Source organism: Nicotiana tabacum, chromosome 22 (genome assembly GCF_000715075.1).
Source record: "Nicotiana tabacum cultivar K326 chromosome 22, ASM71507v2, whole genome shotgun sequence".
NCBI lineage: Eukaryota > Viridiplantae > Streptophyta > Magnoliopsida > Solanales > Solanaceae > Nicotiana > Nicotiana tabacum.
The window spans coordinates 131,466,206-131,482,038 of NC_134101.1; the positions used below are offsets into that span (position 1 = coordinate 131,466,206).

The following is a 15,833-nucleotide window of genomic DNA, read 5'->3' on the forward strand; positions in this document are numbered from 1 at the left end:
GTTTTATAATGTTTATATTCTTATATATATATATATTAGTACTTTATAATATTTATAACATTTAAAACATACCAAAATATTTTCATTTTAATATATTATAGTATTTATAACATTTAAAAATACCAAAAATATTTTCATATATAGTTCACTTTAATAGTTTATTCTTTTTAATTAAGATTAACTGGTATATTTTGGTAGTATTTTTATTTTTATTTTTGTTGAATGAGAGAATTGAACTTTGGGCCTATTGGGAGCTCATTTTTGGATTTTATTGGCCCCACAAGACAAAGGTTCATTATTCCTAATCCATTAGCCCACTCTCCACTTAAGTGCAAGATTTAATCTTAGTAATCTATTCCCCTCCAATTTAATGGCTCATGTCAATTCTTACACCCATATTTAAACCCAATTATAACCAAACCCGAACCAACCTAAAATCTCCTAAGAGACCAAAATAAAAATAAAAAAGGACGGCAGCCATCTCCCTAGAAAACCACCCTTTAGATTTAACTATGTTCTTGCCCCCAAATTTAAAATGACACACGCATATACAAAGAAGAAAGGGAGAAACGGCCAGAATTTCCTTGACTGCCGCCACAAACCTCTCATTTTTCTAAAAAAAAAATGGCAGTTTCACACCTAATCCCAAAAAGGAAAACGAAGCCACCCCTCCCCCTCCCCCTCCCCAATTTTCCAAAAAGCTTTAGTCGTATCCCAAATGTGAAGAATTCAGCAACTGATTAGTGCATTTGGAAAAAAAGATGTATTACACCTCCAAGTTGTTTCGCCAGTAATGCAATTCTGCCGATTTGTATCAAAATTGGGGTGTTGAAGTTGTTTGAGGTCGCCGGCGAGGTTCCATCGAGGTTGTTGTCGTCCAAGGTTTCCGGTCTTGAAACATTTTCAGATTCAAAGAGCTGAGGTTCTTTCTTATCTCTCTGACTTATGAATCCCTTATTTGCTTTACTTGATATTGTTTTGAAATCTTGCTGTTTAATTGACGAATTTTATTTCCATTTTGAGATTTTGTTGTTCATGATCTATTTGCTATGACGTTAATTGACTGGCATGGAGTTTTTGGGATAATCTCTGTTAATAGTCGACTCGGGGTTAATCAATTAGATATTTGAATTAAGCTTCATCATAAGACTAAAAGTTTGACATCTCTCGACCTAAGTGAATAACTCCTTTATAAATTTTTTTTCTAGATTTAAATTTTATTCATATAATAGTCCTAGATTTGGTAAATATATGGGATTGCAATAGTGTTAAGCTTGGGATGAAATTTGTATTAAAGAGCTCTAGTGTGGATTTGAACACCAATTCATTAATTAAAAGAAGGCAGAAGTTGGCATCTTGTGACCTGATTGGTTCGTAGGGGTTAAACACTAAAAATAAGCAAATTATGAATATCGTAGCTTGCTTTAGGCGCGATTAATAATAAATCATCGTGACTATAGGTACGGTTCCCGTGACATAGTCATGATACCTAATCCCAATTCGAGTGCGCGTTTCACGCGATTCGACCACAACTTCGAATAATAATAAAAATCAACATGTTGTAGATCACAGGTGCATTTCACGTGACGCGATTCGTAATATGTACAAAAAAAATAAGTGTGCGACATCGCGACTTATTCAAATAAATTCCATAAATCGTAAAAGCAATTAACATTCTATTAAAAACGGTTAAAAAGTCAAAAATGCACAATATGTCTCAAATATATAATTAATCAGATAATTAAGCCAATTATTAATAGTTGAACGACCGTGCTAAAATTATGGAACTCAGGAGTGATTCACCCCTTCTCCGGGGTTAATGTAATTCCTTACCCAATTTTCTAGTTTTCGCAGACTTTAAAACAGAGTGAAATTTCCTCGATTTGGGATTTTAAAATAAACCGGTGACTTAGGACACCATAAATATTCCAAGTGGCGACTCTGAAATAAATAAATAATCACAATTCGATTAATGTCACTTTAATTAAAAAAACTCCCTATCCCTCGGGAAAAGGAGGTGTGACAGCTCTGGCGACTCTACTGGAGATCGAACCCAAAATGTCCGGTTCAAGATTCACAATTCGAGCCTAGAATAACTGTTATACGTGGCTTTTATTTATTATCTAATTTTTTTTATGTATTTGAGCCTAATGTGCTAAATGCCGCTTTTTACCGCTTTGATATTGTTTGAACCGTATATAAGTTGTTACGAAACCTTTCTTCTCTCTAAGTTTTCTAAATCTTCCGGGAAGTGCACGCTGGTGTGACTTCTTTTCTGTTAGTGTCAACACCCTAATTTAGAATGAGGATCGGATCAGTTACAAAGCCGGATGGCCTTTTGTTTACCGGTACGTCCCCCTCCCCCCCTCCCGGGCTCGAATTGTCCGCTCGGGTAAGCCAGCCAGGTCTAGAACAATACACTCAGGTTTTTAAACATAGAATGACATAACCTCATGCCGAATCCCTAGTAGGTACGTTTGTTTGCATCACGTGAATTTGATTTTGGGAACTCAATATAGGGGTTGGGTCTATCTAGGACAGGTGTACCCAATTTTAAAAAGACCATCCTGATGCATTTTACGTGTTACTTATGCATATATTTTCTTCGGCTTGTGTCACGACCCTAAACCCAAACCCAGTCATGATGATGCCTCTCGTGAAGATAAGGCTAGCCGACAGAAACTCCCAATTAAATTAACAGAAAATAATTCATAATTAAGTCATTAAAAATGATAATTCCCATAATAGAGTGAAATATATCAATTGCGGAAAACTAAACACAGCCCGACATCGGGGTGTCACTAGTCATGAGCATTTGTCAGAAGTCTACAAGTTTGAAAGAGTTTACACAATCTATTACATAACTAGGACAAGGGAAATAAAATAGGAGGGAGAATATCCTGCTGAGCAATCGACCCTCACTGGCGGGACCTGAAGCTCCGAAATATACACATAGGGTGCAGGGAGTAAAGTGAGTACTCCAACTCAGTGAGTAATAATAATAAATGTAGACTGAGCGATAAGAAATCACGTAAAAATACAACAACATGCTATAAGAAAGCAGAGTAAAACCAAATAAACGCAATAAAACAGTGAAATCTTATAAAACACCTTGGTTCAGAATAAACTTCTTTAAAATACCTTTTTCAACAGTTAAACAAGTAAATGAAAAGCAGCTAGAAAAGATAAACACATAAAATCCGCCCCTGGCACAACGTCAACAGAATCAGCCCCTCGGGCAATAATATGGATCAACACCAGTCCCTCGGGCTATATCTTATATCACAATGGGTACTCGCGCTCACTGGGGGTGTATAGACTCCGAGAGGGGCCCTTTACGGCCCAAGCGCAATATCAAGCCATCTCATGGCATAATCAATAGGCTCTCGGCCTCATGTCAAGCCACCTTGTGGCGTACAACTCAGGACCCCGGCCTTATAATCATAATCAGTACAACAATGTTGCGGCGTGCAGCCCGATCCCATAATAATCCTTACAACACAAGCCCTCGGCCTTACTCAATCAGAAATCTCTAAAAGCCACTCGGGCATAGTAAAATATGATGCTCAGCCCAAAATATCATTTAAAGTGTTAAAAATAGAGTAAGCATGGCTGAGTTATGAAAACAGTATAATATAACATGACTGAGTACAAATATAAAATCAAAACAGTGAAGAAATAGTAGTAAAAATCTCTTAAGGATCCAAATAGTTGGAACAAGGCCCGAATATGGCATTCAGCCCAAAATATGATGATAGCAAACAGTTTTAAATTAAATACACGGTAAAACAGTCATTCGGGATGGAGTAAGTCACAATCCCAACGGTGCACGAATCCACGCTCGTCATCTAGCGTGTGTGTCACCTCAATATAGCCTAACGATGTGAAATCCGGGGTTTCATACCCTCATGACAACATTTACAATCATTAATCACCTCTATCCTGTCCAAACTCTAGTCTGTGATGCCTTTACCTCTCGAATTGGCCTCCGGATGCTCCAAATCTAACCAAAATCAGTGCAAAACCATCAAAATATGCTAAGTGAACAAAGCCCACTCGAAAGAAATTAAATTACAACACAAATCCCGAAATTGGCCAAACCCGACCCCCGTGCCCACGTCTCGGATTCCTATAAAATTACATCAATAGACTCCTTATCACTCCCCGAGTTCATTCATATCAAAATTACTAAAATCCAACTACAAATGGTCCTTCAAATCCCTAATTTCAGGTCTCCAATTACAAGCCCCACTTCTTCAATATTAGGCTTAAATTCCATGATTAATTAGGTAGAAATCACATTAGGATTGAGTATTAAATCCATAAACCTTAACTCCAAGTGTTTCCCTTTGATTCCCTCTTCAATTCTTTTCAAAAAGCTCCAAAATCGCTCAAAAATGGTGAAAGTTAGACCTAAAATGGCGGACAATGGCTATTTAAACATTCTGCCCAGGCAGTCAAATCCTTCTTCGCGAACGCGATCAAAGCCTCGCGTTTGCGAAGCACAACCTGACGTTGACCACAAATTCCTCTTACGCGAATGCAACCACCCCCTCGTGAATGCAATGACTCCACAACTCAAACCATCGCGAACGCGTCTGCTCTCCCGCGAACGCGAAGCTTCCTGACTCTAACCCCTCATGAATGCGGGGCCTCCCTCGCGAATGCGAAGGCCAAACCTTCAGCCTCACACTCTAGCCCTTCGCGAACGCGAAGCACTGCTGTCTGCAACACTACAGCAGATGTTTCTGCAACTTTTCACAACTTGAAATGGTCCGTTTAACCATCTGAAACTCACCTAAGGCCCCCGGGACCTCAAACAGACATGCCAACATATCCCATAACATCATTCAAACTTGTTGCAACCTTCGGAATTCTCAAAACAATATCAAAACACCAAATTCGTATCGGATTCAAGCCTAAGAATTCCAAAATCTTCTAAATTCCACTTTCGATCAAAAAGTCTATCAAACCACGTCCAAATGACCTAAAATGTTGTACACACATCCCAAATGACATAACGGACCTACTGCAACTTCCAAAATTCCATTCTTACCCCTATATCAAAATCTCACCTATCAACCAGAAAACGCCAAAATTCCAATTTTGCCAATTCAAGCCTAAATCTACTCTGAACCTCTAAAACACATTCCGATCACGCTCCTAAGTCCCAAATCACCTCCTGAAGCTATCTGAACCATCGGAACTCACATCTGAGTACTTTAACACATAAGTCAACATCCAGTTGACTTTTCCAACTTAAGTTTCCTCAAAAGAGACTGTCTCAAACCTTACCAAAATTTCTCCGAACCCGAGCCAACCAACCCGGTAACCCAAAATACAGCTGAACAAGGCAATAAGAAGAATAAATGGGGGAAACAGAGTGATAACTCATGAAACAACCGGTCGGGTCGTTACATCCTCCCCTCTTAAACAAATGTTTTATCCTCGAACGAGTCAAGATACATACTTGAAGCCTCAAACAGGTGAGGATATCTGCTCCGGATCTCCCGCTCGGTCTCCCAGGTATCCTCCTCTACGGGCCAACCTCTCTACTGCACTTTTACTGAAGTTATATCATTTGACCTCAACTTTCGAACCTGACGCTCCAAAATAGCTACTGGCTCCACATCATAAGTCAAATCATCATCTAACTGAACCGTGCTGAAATCCAGCACATGAGATGGATCCCCAATATACTTCCGGAGCATAGAAACATAAAATACCGGATGCACGCTTGACAAGATGGATGGCAAAGCAAGCTCATAAGCCACATCCCCAATCCTCTGAAGCACCTCAAAAGGCCCAGTGAACCAAGGACTCAATTTACCCTTCTTCCTAAATCTCATAACACCCTTCATGGGTGAAACCTTCAACAGAACTTTTTCACCAACCATGTAGGACACATCCCGAACCTTCCTGTCAGCATAACTCTTTTATCTCGACTGCGTTGTACGAAGCCTCTCCTGAATTACCTTCACCTTTTCTAAATCATCTTGCACCAAGTCTGTCCCCAATAGCCTAGCCTCACCCGGCTCAAACCAACCAACTAGAGATCTACACCGCCTCCCAAACAAAGCCTCATATGGAGCCATCTGAATACTCGACTGGTAGTTATTGTTATAAGCAAACTCCGTGAGCGCTAAAAACTGATCCCATGACCCTCTGAAATCAATGACACAAGCATGCAACATGTCCTCCAATATATGAATAGTGCGCTCGGACTGCCTGTCCGTCTGAGGGTGAAAAGCTGTGCTCAACTCAACCTGCATACCCAACTCTCGCTGCACAGACCTCCATAACTGTGAAGTAAATTGAGTGCCCCTATCCGAAATGATAGAAACTGGGACACCATGCAAACAAATAATCTTCTAGATATAGATCTCTGCTAACCGCTCTGAAGAATAGGTAGTACACATAGGAATGAAGTGTGGGGACTTGGTCAATCGATCCACAATCACCCAAATAGCATCGAACTTCTTCAAAGTCCGTGGGAGCCCAACTACAAAGTCCATGGTGATCCTCTCCCACTTCCACTCTGGAATATCCATCTACTGAATCAAGCCAACCGGTCTCTGATGCTCATATTTCACCTACTGATAATTGAGACACCGAGCTACAAATCCCACAATGTCCTTCTTCATTCTTCTCCACCAATAATGTTGTCTCAGATCTTGATACATCTTCACGGCACCCGGATGAATGGAATACCGCGAGCTATGGGCCTCCTCCAGAATCAACTCCCGAAGCCCATCTACATTGGGCACACATATTCGGCCATGCATCATCAACACCCCATCATCACCAATAGTCACATCTCTAGCATCATCGTGCTGAACTTTGTCCTTAAGGACAAGTAAATGAGGATCATCATACTGGCGCTCTTTGATGTGATCATATAAGGAAGACCAAGAAATCAACGAGCCAATACCCGACTGGGCTCCAAAATATCTAACCTTACGAACCGATTGGCCAAGGCCTGAACATCAACTGCAAGGGGTCTCTCCCCAACTGGAATATATGCCAAACTCCCCATACTCACCGCCTTACGACTCAAGGAATCGGCCACCACATTGGCCTTCCCCGGATGGTACAATATAGTAATATCATAATCTTTTAGCAACTCCAACCATCTCTGCGCCTCAAATTGAGATCCTTCTGCTTGAATAAGTGCTGGAGACTATGATGATTAGTAAATACCTCACAAGACACACCATACAAATAATGCCTCCAAATCTTCAACGCGTGAACAATGGCAACCAACTCCAATCGTGAACAGGGTAGTTCTTCTGATGGGGCTTCAACTGGCGAGAAGCATAAGTAATAACTCTACCCTCCTACATCAACACACACCCAATACCAACTTTCGAAGCATCACAATACATGGTATATGAACCTAAAACTGATGGAAAAACTAACACCGGAGCTGTGGTCAAGACAGTCTTGAGCTTCTAAAAGCTCTCCTCACACTCATCCGACCACCTGAATAGAGCACCCTTTTGAGTTAACTTGTTCAAGGGCGATGCGATTGATAAGAATCCCTGAACAAACCGGCGGTAATAACCCGCCAAACCAAGAAAATTGTGAACCTCGATGGCTGAGGACGGTCTGGGCCAACTCTGAATTGCCTTTATCTTCTTCGGATCAACCTGAATACCCTCGTTGGACACCACGTGCCCTAAGAAAGCCAATGAACTGAGTCAAAACTCACACTTGGAGAACTTTTCTTAAAGCTTCTCCTCCCTCAATCTCTGCAACACAACTCTCAATGCTCCGCGTGCTCCTCCTGACTATGTGAATATACCAGAATATCATCAATGAAAACTATGACAAACAAGTCGAGATAAGGCCGAAACACATTGTTCATCAAATGCATGAACACTGCTGGGGCATTGGTTAACCTAAAAGATATCACCAAGAACTCATAATGACCATATCGGGTCCTGAAAGCTGTCTTAAGAATATCCGAGTCCCTGATCTTCAACTAGTGATAACCTGAATGGAGATCAATCTTGAAGAACACCCCCGCTCCCTGAAGCTGGTCGAATAAATCATCAACGCGAGGCAAAGGATACTTGTTCTTAACTGTTACTTTGTTCAACTGCCTATAATCAATGCACATCCTCATAATGTCATCCTTTTTCTTCACAAATAGAACTGGTGTACCCCAAGGTGACACACTAGGCTGAATGAACCCCTTATCAAGGAGTTCCTGAAGCTGCTCTTTTAACTCCTTCAACTCTACTGGTGCCATACGATACTGCAGAATAGAAATGGGCTGAGTGCTCGGCACCAAATCAATACCAAAATCAATATCCTTATCCGGCGGCATGCCCGATAGGTCTGCAGGAAACACATCGGGAAAATTCCTCACAACTGGAACAGAATCAATATTGGGAGTCTCTGCACCGACATCCCTCACAAAGGCTAGATACGAAAGACAACCCTTTCCAACCATACGCTGGGCCTTCAAGAATGAAATTACCCTACTAGGAACATAATCAGTCGAATCTCGCCACTCAATCTGTGGCACACCCGGCATAGCCAATGTCACTGTCTTAGCATGACAGTCCAAAATAGCACGACACGGATAGTCAATCCATGCCCAATGTAACATCAAAATCCATCACACATAACAACAAAAGATCCACTCGGGTCTCCAGACCCTCAATAGTCACCACACATGACCGGTACACATGGTCTACAACAATAGTATCGCCCACTAGAGTAGATAGATGAGCAGGTGAAACAAGAGACTCACGGGGCGTATCCAAATAACAAGCAAAGTATGATGACACATAAGAATAAGTGGAACTGGGATTAAATAATATAGAGTCGTCTCTGTGGCAGACTGAGACAATACCTATGATCACGGAGTCTGAAGCAACATCATTGGATCTAGCGGGAAGTGCATAGAAATGGGCCTGATCGCCACCTGATCGACCTCCCCCTCTAGGGCGACCCCTAGCTGACTGACCTCTACCCCTAGCTGGCTGGGTGGGTGGTGGTAAAGTAATTGGAGTTGAAGCTGATGGTTGACTCATCTGCTGAGACAAACTTGCAAGATGATAAGGATACTGCCTCCAGATATGACCCATCTCTCCACACTCATAGCAACTCACGGGCACTAGATACGGGGACTGAAGGGAACCCCTTGCACCGGAATGACTAGTAGATGCACCTGGCATAGAAGATCCCTGAACTGATGGAGCACGGGATGAGCTCTGAGCTGGAAGGGCACTAAGTGATGACTGGCCCTAATGAGAACTATGAGAACAATAACCCGATGATGCCCCACGATAACCTAGGTGAGCTAGCTGAGCATGCCTGAATGGACGACCTCTGTCGTGCTGAAAGTGACCTCTCGAAGGAGCACCACCATAACTACCAGATCCTCGAGGCCTTTTAGCCTCCTTCTCATATCGCTCCTGGCGATGAACTGACTCAATCTTACGAGCAATGTCTACAACCTCCTCAAAAGTAGCACCAGACACCCCCTTCCTGGTCATGAGAATAAGAAGCTGATATGTAAGGCCATCAACAAACCTCTTAATCCTCTCTCTATCTGTCAGAACCAACCAAATAGCATGACGAGCTAACTCTGAGAACCTCATCTCATACTGCATCACAGTTATCTCTCCCTGATGCAACCACTGGAACTGCTTGCGCACCACCTCTCTGCGAGACTGTGGCACATGCTTCTCCAAAAAGAGAATGGAAAACTGCTGTCATGTAAGGGGTGTTGCACCAACAGGCCTACGCCTCTCATAAGCCTCCTACCAAGTGAAAGCAGCTCCAGAAAACTGAAAAGTAGTGAGAGCGACCTCGCTGGTCTCCAGAATACCCATTGTGCGAAGAATCCTCTGACATTTGTCCAAGAAACCCTAGGCATCCTCACCCTCTACACCACTAAAAGTCGGAGGCTGAAGTCTACCAAACCTCTCCAACCTGTGTTGCTCATCCTCTAGCATGGTAGGAGCTACATAGTCCTGCGCAGCTGCAACCGACTAGGCTGGATGTGCCCCCGGTGTCTGAAGTCCCTGCACGACCTGCTCAGGTGTGCGAGCGGCGGGAGTCTGAGTGCCTCCCCCGGCCTGAGAAGTAGTTACGGCTGTAGTAACTGAGACCGCTTAAGCTAGGCCACTACATACTGATAGAATCTGAGCCAAGGCGTCCTGAAGACCCGGAATCATAATGGGCACAGCTGGTGCTACTGCAGTGTCCACAACTGGGACCTGATCCTGAACTAGGGCGGTTGGTGGATCTGCAGGTGCTGCCCTAGCTGTTGTGCGGGCCACACCCCTGCCCCTACCGCGACCACGACTGCGTCATCGGCCTCTAGTGGCCACAGCTGGTGGTCGTCTATCCTGACTGGTAGCGCATGTCTTCACCATCTATGAGAGAATAGGATAACAGAAGTTTAGTACTCGGATCAACAAATTCGCACGACAAGAATTTCAAGAATATGAAGTTTTTCCTAAAGGTTCTGCAGCCTCTCGAGGATAAATATAGACGTCTCTGTACCGATCTGCGAGACTCTACTAAACTTGCTCGTGACTTGTGAGACCTATGTAACCTAGGCTCTGATATCAACTTGTCACGACCCTAAACCCAAACCCGATCGTGATGGCGCCTCTCATGAAGACAAGGCCAGCCGACACAAACTCCCAATTAAATTAATAGAAAATAATTCATAACTAAGTCATTAATAATGATAATTCCCATAATAGAGTGAAATATATCAACTGCGGAAAACCAAACACAGCTCGACATCGGGGTGTAACAAATGATGAACATCTATCATAAGTCTACGAGTGTGAAAGAGTTTACATAATCTATTACATAACTAGGACAAGGGAAATAAACTAGGAGGGAGAAACACTGGGCTGCGAACGCCGAGCAGCTACCTAGTGGACTCTAAATAGCCTATTGAGTAATCAACCCTCACTGGCGGGACCTGAATCTCCTAAATCTGCACACAGGGTGCAAGGAGTAAAGTTAGTACTCCAACTCAATGAGTAATAACAATAAATGAAGACTGAGCAATAAGAAATCACGTAAAAATGCAACAACATGCTATAAGGAAGAAGAGTAAAACCAAATAAACGCAATAAAACAGTGAATTTTTATAAAACACCTTGGTTCAGAATAAGCTTCTTCAAAACACCTTTTTCAACAGTTAAACAAGTAAATGAAAAGCAGATAGAAAAGATAAACACATAAAATCCGTCCCTCGGGCACAACGTCAACAAAATCAGCCCCTAGGGCAATAACATGGAACAACACCAGCCCCTCGGGCTATATCTCATATCACAATGGGTACTCGCGCTCACTGGGGGTGTACAGACACCGGGAGGGCCCCCTTACGGCCTAAGCGCAATATCAAGTCATCTCGTGGCATAATCAACAGGCTCTCGGCCTCATATCAAGCCATTTGTGGCGTAAAACTCAGGACCTCAGCCTCATAATCATAATTAGTACAACACTACCGCGACGTGCAGCCCGATCCCATAATAATCCTCACAACACAGGCCCTTGGCGTTACTCAGTCAGAAATCTCTAAAAGCCACTCGGGCACAATAAAATATGATGCTCAGCCCAAAATATCATTTAAAGTGTTAAAAACAGAGTAAACGTGGCCGAGTTATGAAAATAGTATAATGTAACATGACTGAGTACAGATATAAAATCAAAATAGTGGGGAATAGCAGTAAAAATCCCCTAAGGGTCCAAATAGTTTGCACGAGGCCCCAATATGGCATTCATCCCAAAATATAATGATAGCAAATAGTTTTCAATCAAATGCGCGATAAAACAGTCATTCGTGATGGAGTAAGTCACAATCCCCAATGGTGCACGACTCCACGCTCGTCATCTAGCATGTGTTTCACCTCAGTATAGCACAACGATGTGAAATCCGGGGTTTCATACCCTCAGGACAACATTCACAATCATTACTCACCTCTATCCGGTCCAAACTCTAGTCCGCGATGCCTTTTCCTCTCGACTCAACCTCCGGATGCTCCAAATCTAACCAAAATCAGTGCAAAACCATTAAAATATGCTAAGTGAACAAAGCCCACTCGAAAAAAATCAAATTACAACACAAATCCCGGAATTGGCCAAACCCGACCCTCGGGCTAACGTCTCGGATTCCGATAAAAATTACATCAATAGACTCCTTATTACTCCCCGAGTTCATTCATATCAAAATCACCAAAATCCAACCACAAATGGTCCCTCAAATCACTAATTTTAGGTCTCCAATTACAAGCCCTAGTTCTTTAATATTAGGCTTAAATTGCATGATTAATTAGGTAGAAATCACATTAGGATTGAGTAATAAGTCCACAAACCTTACCTCCAAGTGTTTCCCTTTGATTCCCTCTTCAATTCTTCTCAAAAAGCTCCAAAATCGCTCAAAAATGGTGAAAGCTAGACCCAAAATCGCGGATAATGGCTATTTAAACATTCTGCCCAGGCATTCAAATCCTTCTTTGCGAACGCGGTCAAAGCCTCGCGTTCACGAAGCACAACCTGACGTTGACCACAAAGTCCTCTTACACGAATGCGACCACCCTCTCGCGAACACGATGACTCACAGCTCAAACCATCGCGAACGCGTCTGCTTTCCCGCGAACGCGAAGCTTCCTGACTCTAACCCCTCGCGAACGCGGGGCCTCCCTCACAAACATGAATGCCAAACCTTCAGCCTCACACTCTAGCCCTTCGCAAACACGAGGGCTCACTCACGAACGCGAAGCACTACTGTCTGCAACACTACAGCAGATTTTTCTGCAACTTTTCACAACTTGAAATGGTCCGTTTAACAACCCGAAACTCACCCGAGGCCCCCCGGGACCTAAACCAAACATGCCAACATATCCCATAACATCATTCAAACTTGTTGCAACCTTCGGAACGCTCAAAACAACATCAAAACATCAAATTCGCATCGGATTCAAGCCTAAGAATTCCAAAATCTTCTAAATTCCGCTTTCGATCAAAAAGTCTACCAAACCACGTTCGAATGACCTGAAATTTTGCACACACATCCCAAATGACATAACAGACCTACTGCAACTTTTGGAATTTCATTCCGACCCCTATATCAAAATCTGACCTATCAACCGGAAAACACCAAAATTCTAATTTCGCCAATTCAAGCCTAAATCTTTTCCGGACCTCCAAAACACATTCCGATCATGCCCCTAAGTCGTAAATCACCTCCCAAAGCTATCCGAACCATCAGAACTCAGATCCGAGCCCTTTAACACATAAGCCAACATCCAGTTGACTTTTTCAACTTAAGTTTCCTCAAAAGAGACTACGTATCTCAAACCTTACCAAAATCTCTTCGAACCCGAGCCAACCAACCCGGTAACTCAAAATACAACTGAACAAGGCAATAAGAAGTATAAATGGGGAAAACGGAGCGGTAACTCATGAAATGACCGACCGGGTCATTACAGCTTGCATGTTGATCAGCTTCTAGAATATGGAAAGAAAATCGCAAAAAATCAAGAGTGAGGTTGGAGAGAGAATCACCCGATTCTAAAAATTTCGTTATTCAAAATATCTCGAAACTCTGCCAAAATTTAAAAAATAAGGAAAAGTCTTTTTAAAATAATTCATCTTTTTATGTTACGTCAAAACTTACCGAACTACGAGGGTTTGATTCTCACAGGATGTGAGATACGTAGGCAACCCTCATCGGGTCCAGCCCCGCCTTTGCAAAAATAACCAAAAATATGAAAATGTCGTCATTTCGTCATAAATAAAGTTAAGTGATGCCATTTTTGTCCAAATAGCCGAAAATGTCCCGATGGGACGCCGGAATGTCGTTTTTGCAAGAACAGCCACCTATGATCCTTTTATCAATTTTGGTCACTTAGCAAAGACAACCCTAAAATCTTCCCTTCTGAAGTGTTAAAGGGTCGTATTTGCAACAGTAGTCATGATTTGTTTTCAGTTGGATTTTGCAAAAAATAATCTTTTCATGGCTAGTTTTTAAACAAAATTCACATGTTTTAAATTATATTTAAAAATGTGCAGAATGAGCACTGTTCAGAATTTACCGGTAAAGGCTATGGATCAGATTCCACTAGCGCTCCACATGTGGTGGGAGGACTTAGGAAAACAAGGACAAGACAGGGTTAACCAATATTTGGGGGCGCTCACTGGACTATTGAAAATTCAACCTAGAAGTGATCTGATAGAGGCATTAGTGTCTTTCTAGGACCCTGCTCACAATGTCTTGCACTTCTCAAATTTTGAGCTTACACCTACTTTGAAAGAAATCGTGTGTAATGCCGGGAGTACGGAGGGATTAAGACACAAGTACCTAGTATCTCCAAGGACTATTACTCCCCACGAATTTCTAGACTTACTGAAAATAAACAGACAAGTCAAGGCTGAAAGCCTAGCAAATGGAACTTCCATTTTTCACTTTCTACACAAGCAATACGGGCACTTAAGGGGATTTCAAAATCCAGAAATGGACTCTACAGTAAAGAAAACCGGTCAAAGTGGGAAACGCATAGATACATTGCCTCCATGGTGGCATTCTTAGGCCTTTTGGTGTTTCCATGGGAGGACGGGTGCATTGATTTGCATATAGCCAGAGCTGCCCACGTTTTGACTATTCAGGCTAAGAGTACCCTCGCACCCATGATCGTATCAGATATATTCCGAGCCCTCATATCCTATAAGGCTGGGTCAGGTTTTTCGAAAGGTGCAATCTGTTATTGCAAATGTGGATGATTGAGCACCTTTGTCACCGACCCTGATACATGAATTACAGTTCTACGGGGAAAAACTGAATCGAGGAGTTTGGTACATGAGTGACCGAATTTGAAATGCTAGAATGGGTCAAAGGTTGATCACCCGCCTTCGTTCCATAACCACAGATCAGATAGAATGGACATTGGGTTGGCTTCCTGTTGATAGATTGTTTATATGCCTACCACTAGTCCCTACTTCCTTCTAATGGGCCTCTGAAGCATCCAGCCCTATGCCTCATACCGGGTTTTGAGACAACTTGGAAGATGCCAGACAATTCATAGAGATGAAGATCTTAGTAATCACGTAGTTGAAATCTGCTCTGATGCCCAATTTCCTGAAGAGGTGGTTCGCCAAACTTGGAGCGAATGGCAGTATTTGGGAGCAAATACCTGAGTACGTGATTTGTCCAGGGGCGAGGTCTTACCTGATTATGTTGCTTGGTAAGGAAAGAGAGTCGCAACAACTAATGAATCTGAAAGGCCTACTAAAGGGCTCCATATCCAAAAATTTATCGATGCATCGCAAGAACAGTAGCCTTGGTTAGCTAAAGAGAACCAACACCGGACCACCATAAGCAAACTAGAGGATCAAATCAGGAACATCAAGTTTGATAGTGGTTTGTAGGCAGTCGTGGTTGAAGGAGAAAAGAAGAGGTTGGCTCGGGAAAATAAAGCCCTCTGAGCTCAGATACGCCAAATGAAAATAGTCGTTGAGACCTCGATAAGTAGCAAAAAAGATGAAAGACTCATAAGCAATCTGAGGCAAAAACTGTTGATTTTGGGGTTGATTTGACAAAGGCCGAGGGAGACTTGGCGAAGGCTCGAGCACAATTGGAAAAAGGTGCGGAAGAACGGACAAGGTTTGTTTAGCAGTTGAAGCAAAAGTACGATAGAGGAGTCACGATCTTAAAGGAAAAGCTGACTACCCTCGAAAATGAAATGGTTCCAAGAAACAAAAGACTTCAAAACTGAGAGAGAACACTGCTATGCTTTGATTTATCAATTAGAAGAGAGCGTACAGAAGTTGCAAGACCAAAATGGCACAGCCAC

At 42.5% G+C, this 15,833-nt stretch overlaps 1 protein-coding gene across 1 annotated transcript in view; it reads left to right on the forward strand.

The window, feature by feature from the left end:
- The first annotated feature begins 560 nt into the window (after window positions 1-560).
- LOC107816221 (cytokinin dehydrogenase 6) overlaps window positions 561-15,833 on the forward strand; it is a 37,550-nt gene continuing 22,277 nt past the window's right edge. Inside the window, exon 1 of the mRNA XM_016641920.2 lies at window positions 561-922. The gene's annotated coding sequence lies outside the window, so the exon portion shown is untranslated. The remainder of the gene's footprint in view (window positions 923-15,833) is intronic.